This window comes from Dromiciops gliroides, chromosome 2 (genome assembly GCF_019393635.1).
Source record: "Dromiciops gliroides isolate mDroGli1 chromosome 2, mDroGli1.pri, whole genome shotgun sequence".
In the NCBI taxonomy this organism is placed as follows: Eukaryota; Metazoa; Chordata; class Mammalia; order Microbiotheria; family Microbiotheriidae; genus Dromiciops; species Dromiciops gliroides.
Window position 1 is genome coordinate 585,461,835 of NC_057862.1, and position 5,693 is coordinate 585,467,527.

Below are 5,693 nucleotides of genomic sequence, written 5' to 3' on the forward strand. Positions count from 1 at the left end.
TCTGTATCCTAAAGAGATCATTAAAAAAAAGACCTACGTGTACAAAAATATTTTTAGCAGCTCTCTTTTTGGTGGCAAAGAATTGGAAATTGTGGGAATGCCCATCAATTGGGGAATGACTAAACAAGTTGTGGTATATGAATGTAATGGAATACTATTGTGCTGTAAGAAATGATGAGCAGGAGGAGTTCAGAGAAATCTAGAAGGACTTACATGAACTGATGCTGACCGAGAGGAGCAGAACCAAGAGGACATTGTACACAGTAACAGCAACATTGTGTGATGAACAATGGTGATAGACTTGACTCTTCTCAGCAGTGCAACGATCCAAAACTATTTCAAAGAACTCATGATAGAAAATGTTCTCAACATCCAGAAAAAAGAACTGTGGATTATGAATGCAGATTAAACCATACTGTTTCTACTTTGGGGCTTTTTTCCTTCTTTTTTGAGGTTTTTCCCTTTTGCTCTTATTCTTCTTTCACAATATGATTAATGCAGAAATGTGTTTAAGGTGATTACACATATATAACCTATATCAGATTGCTTTCCATCTTGGGGAGGAGGGAGGAAAGGGAGGGTGGTAGAAAAGTTTGGAACTAAAAATCTTATGAAAACAAATGTTGAAAACTATCCTTATATATAACTGGAAAATAATAAAATACTTTTATTTTTTAAAAAAAGAACTAAAAAAAAACCTCAGAAAACAACAAAAAAGATATATTAGTGATTTGAAAGTTGATTATATGAATGCAAAATAAACAATTTGAGTGTCTGGAAAAAACAAAACAAACAAAAAAGGAAGAAATGATGAGCAGGCAGATTTCAGAAAAACCTGGAAAGACTTAAATGGACTAATGCTGAGTGAAGTAAACAGAACCAGGAGAACATTGTACACAGTAACAGCAACATTGTGTGATGATCAACTATGATAGACTTGGCTCTTCTCAGCAGTGCAATGACCCAAAACAGTTCCAAAGAACTCATGATGGAAAATGTTCTCCACTGTGGATATCGAATGCAGATTGAACCATACTGTTTCTACTTTTTGTTTATTGTTTTTTGAGGTTTTTCCACTTTGTTCTGATTTTTCTTTCACAATATGACTAATGCAGAAATGTTTAATGTGATTGTACCTATATAACCTATATCAAATTGCTTTCTGTCTTGAGGAGGGGGGAGGGAAGACAGGGAGAAAAATTTGGAATTAAAAATCTTATGAAAGGGCAGCTAAGTGGTACAGTGGATAGAGCACCAGCCCTGGAGTCAGGAGGACCTGAGTTCAAATCCAGCCTCAGACACTTGACACTTACTAGCTGTGTGACCCTGGACAAGTGACTTAACCCCAACTGCCTCACCAAAAAAAAAAACAAAAAACTTATCTGAGAAACTTGCAGCAAAGATTTCCCCCAATTAGCTAAAATTGAACACAATGGACTATACTACCTTAGTACTACCTTGTTATTAAAGCACATAGTTCTCTATTCTTTAACACAGTAAATTACCAAAATGAATGGTTGCAGGAAGACAGGGAAGAAGAGGAAGCTCGAGATGGATGGCAAAATCCTGTGTTGACAGAGACAGTATAAGGGAATGTATTTAACTTGAGGAGAGGTTTGAAGCACCAAGGTAGGTAATTTGATAGAATGAGTCATAGAAGAACAGATGATTGCCTCATAGCAGTGAGGGCCACCTGAGATTAGAGAACAAATTTGTAGTTGGCCAAGTCAGTTTGAGAGTAAGATCTAACACTCAAGGAAAATGAGAGGGCTTGGTAGAAGGAGGGCAGTTGAGAAATAGTAATCCATGTGGGACAAAGAAAGCAGCCATAGGGAGTAACAAAGGTTTCTGCTCTTACTACAGTGAGTGCTAAGAAGTCCAAATGCACCAAGAACTACAGCAGATTTTGCACTCACCAATTCTATTAGGGACTGACATAACCCATCCTGATGTGTTGATCAGACAATATGGTTAACTAGAAACCTAGGTCAGAACTTCCAAAAGACATGCTGAGGTAGCAGCCATATTGAAATGGGTATCAGTTCTGCTGTATATTCCAATCAGTTTTGAAAGGATGGAGATAGTTTCAGCATAGTTTTCTCACAGAGATCATTATAATTAATCAAAGGTCAACTAATTTTCTTTTAACATTGTGTTTTCACTACTGTCATCATTGTAATAATAATAGCATTTATATTTCACTTTAAGGTCTGCAAAGAACTTTACAGATATTTTATCCTCCCAACAACCCTGGGAGGTAGGTGCTGTCAGGATCCCCATGCCAAGAACACCCCTCTTTTTTTTACTCCTCTCATTTTAATTTTCCAGAGCTAAGGCCCAGCAAGTAAGCTGTGCCCTTAGCTTGGCAGAACAACAGTCCTTGCATTCACCTTTGGATTAACTCAGCCACGACAAAATCCCAAAATTGTTTTGCACCAGCACCCTGAGCTCAGACAAATAAGCAGCAGGAACTGTGTCTGATCACAAAGCCCTACTATGAATCAAACTTGTCTCACTGTTGCTGTCACCCATCATTGTCTGAGCTACAGCTCACTGTGTAGCCACTGTTATATGTATGACGATTTGGCCTAAGGTGGGTTTCCTTCTAGAGGAGGCCTGGCACGTGTCCAGTTTCCTTCCTCTAAGAGAATAAAGAAAGCTTTTCCTTTATGACCACTGTTAGCTCCTTGATTATTTTGTTTTTATTTCATTTAAGAGTTATCTGTGAATAACTTGTGTGAGCTCTTTGGTATTTTTAGAGTTACCAGCAGTTGCATAACATCTGTGACTTTTCTGTCATTTATTTTTAGATGACAATGCTATTGTTATCCCCAATTCAAGGATGACAAATCTAGGCAGAAAGAGGTCAATTTACTTGCCCAAGATGAAAGTTGGGTCTTTCTGATGTCAGGACCAATATTCTATCCCCTGGGATACCTAGCTGCCTATTTATTATGTAAATTATATATAATGTGTGTCATGATAGTCTCTGTTCTGAACTTAATGTGTCAACAGGTTCAGCCTAGGACAAATCCATGGGAAACATGGAAGCGAAGGCAAATTAATATTCAGAGAGGCTGAGTTGAGCTGGGAGTGTATAACTGGGATGGAAGGTGCTAGTCAATAATGGTTCATCTCAGTCAATCAAGCATTTAAGTACTTACTATGTGCCAGGTGCTGCACCAAGCACTGGGGATAAAAAAAAAAGACAAAAATGTGGTCCCAGCTCTCAAGGAGCTCACTCTAATGGTGAAGACAATATGCAAACAATTATGTACATGCAAGCTATGTATACAAGGTAATCTCAGAGGGAAGGTGGGCCAAAGCTTGAGAAAGGCCTCTTGTAGAAGGTGGGACTTTAGCTGGGTTCCAAAGACATCTAGAGAAGAAATAGAAATGAGAAGAGAGAGCATTCTATGCATAGGGAACAACATCAAAAAAGGAACAGTCAGGAAATATAATGTCCTGTTCAAAGAACAGCTAGAAGAGTAGGAGTGAGTAAAATGTGAATAGACTGGAAAGGGAGGAAGGGGCAGTTTTAAAAGCCAAACAATGTTTTATATTTGATCCTAGAGGCAACAGGGAGCCACTTAAGTTTACTGAATAGTGACATGGTCAGGCCTACACCATAAGAAAATCATTTTGGTAGATGAGAGAAGGGAGTGGAGTGGGGACTTCAAGCAGTGAGACTAACCAGTAGGGTTCTGCAATAGACCATGTGTGAAGTGAAAGGGCCCGAACCAGGCTGGTGGCTGTGTGAGTAGAGAAGGGGACATGTAGGAGATAGATAGGCTTTGAAGGTAGAATTGATGAGACTTGACAACAGCTTGGATGTGGGGTTAAGAGGGAAACATTGAAGATAACACTGAGGTTGTAAGATTAAATGACTGGGAGGACAGTGGTGCCTCTAGCAATAATTGGAAAGTATAGAAGAAGGGAAAGTTTGAGGAGAAAAATGGTGAGTTCAGTTTTGGACCTGCTGAGTTTGATATATCTATGGAACATCCAGTTTGAGGTATGCAATAGGCAGTTGGTGATGTTAGAATAGAGGTAAGGATTGTATAAATAGATGAGCATCATCTACTTTGAGATGATAATTTAACCCAGGAAAGCTGAAAACAGAAGGAGATGGTATAGAAAAAGAAGAGGATCCAGGAGAAGTCCTTGGCACAGGGGGCACTGACAAGTTAGTGGACGTGATCTGGAGAAAGATCCAGCAAAGGAGACCAAGGAGAGGTCAAACAGGTAGGAGAACCAAAAAATAGCAGTACCCATAAAAAACCTGGGCCACAAAAAGCTTGTTACCTTCTAGAGAGAAGAGATTATACAGGAAAAGAGAGTGATCAACAGTGTCAAATAATGCAGAGGTCAAGAAAGATGTGGACTGAAAAGAAGTATGAAGATTGAGAAAAGATCATCAATTGTGGCAATTAAAAGATCATTATAACTTTGGAGGGTTTCAATTGAATGAAGTTTGAAGCCAAAATGCAGAGGGTTTAGAGTTCTAAAACCTATGATCCTAGTACATCAGCAAAATTAACTCATACCTAGATAAGCCTAAACACTCCCTAACTGCAAATTATTTATAAACCTCTTTTGGTGTCTACAACCCTTTTCAAGTGCTGGGCGGGAGTCAGGAAGCCCTGAATTCAAATACAGCCTTAGATACTTAGGAGCTGTGTAACCTCGGCCAGTCACTTAACCTGTCTGTACCTCAGTTTCAAATGTAAAATAGGGACGATAATAGCACCTGCTTCCCAGAGTTGGGATGATCAAATGAGATTCGTGAAGCGCTTTAGTGTCTGGCACAGACTAACTGCTACATAAACGCTGGCTATGATTTCACCTTCCTCCGCTCAGTGTAACCTGAGAACCGATGACACTGGCTAAGACCCTCCCTCTTCTGACTGAGCATTTCCTCTGGCTGTTCCTTCCTTTCTGCACTGCTCTCCTCATATCCACCTCCTGGGTTCCTTTTAAGTCCCAGTTAAAATCTCACCTTCTGCAGAAAGTTTTTCCCAACCCACCCGAATTTTATCCGGTACTTAAGCTTTTTTGTACAGAGTAGTTTGCCTACTGTCTCCCCCACTAGACCGTGACCTCCTCGAAAGCAGACTACGTTTGGCCTTTCTCTGTACCCTCAGCGCTGGGCACAGTGCCTGGCACCGAGAGGCGCTTAATAAATGCTCGTGGCCTTTCTTTGTATCCCCAGGGCTTGGCACGTGGTAGGCGCTTAATAGATAGATGTTTGTTGACTACTCTTGGAATCACTAACTGCTACCTCGACCCAGCCCACGGGAATGAAAGCCAGCCGGGTCTCGCTCTTCCACCAATACAAGAGACCACAGGAAGGGCCTCGACCCTCACCGAAAGTAAATAAAGAGGCCCCTCATAGGCCATAAAGCGTCCCTCAGCCCGGACCCCGCCCCTTCCATGCGTGGGGGCCTTACGGCGGGAGAAAAAGGTGCCTCAAACCTGCCTTTTTGCGCCTCGTTCCTTTCTAAAAGGAGTTAGAACTGCCGCTTCGCCCAGAGAGAACTAGAAAAGACACCAGCTGATTTAATAACCGGCCTTGCTCTTCCTTCCCCCCAATTTGAAAAAGTTCTGCTCCCCACGCGCCACCTCGGGCTGCTCTGGGTTCCGGCGTGCCACAGACGCCTCTTTCTGACGTCACTCCCGGTGCGCGCTGCGAG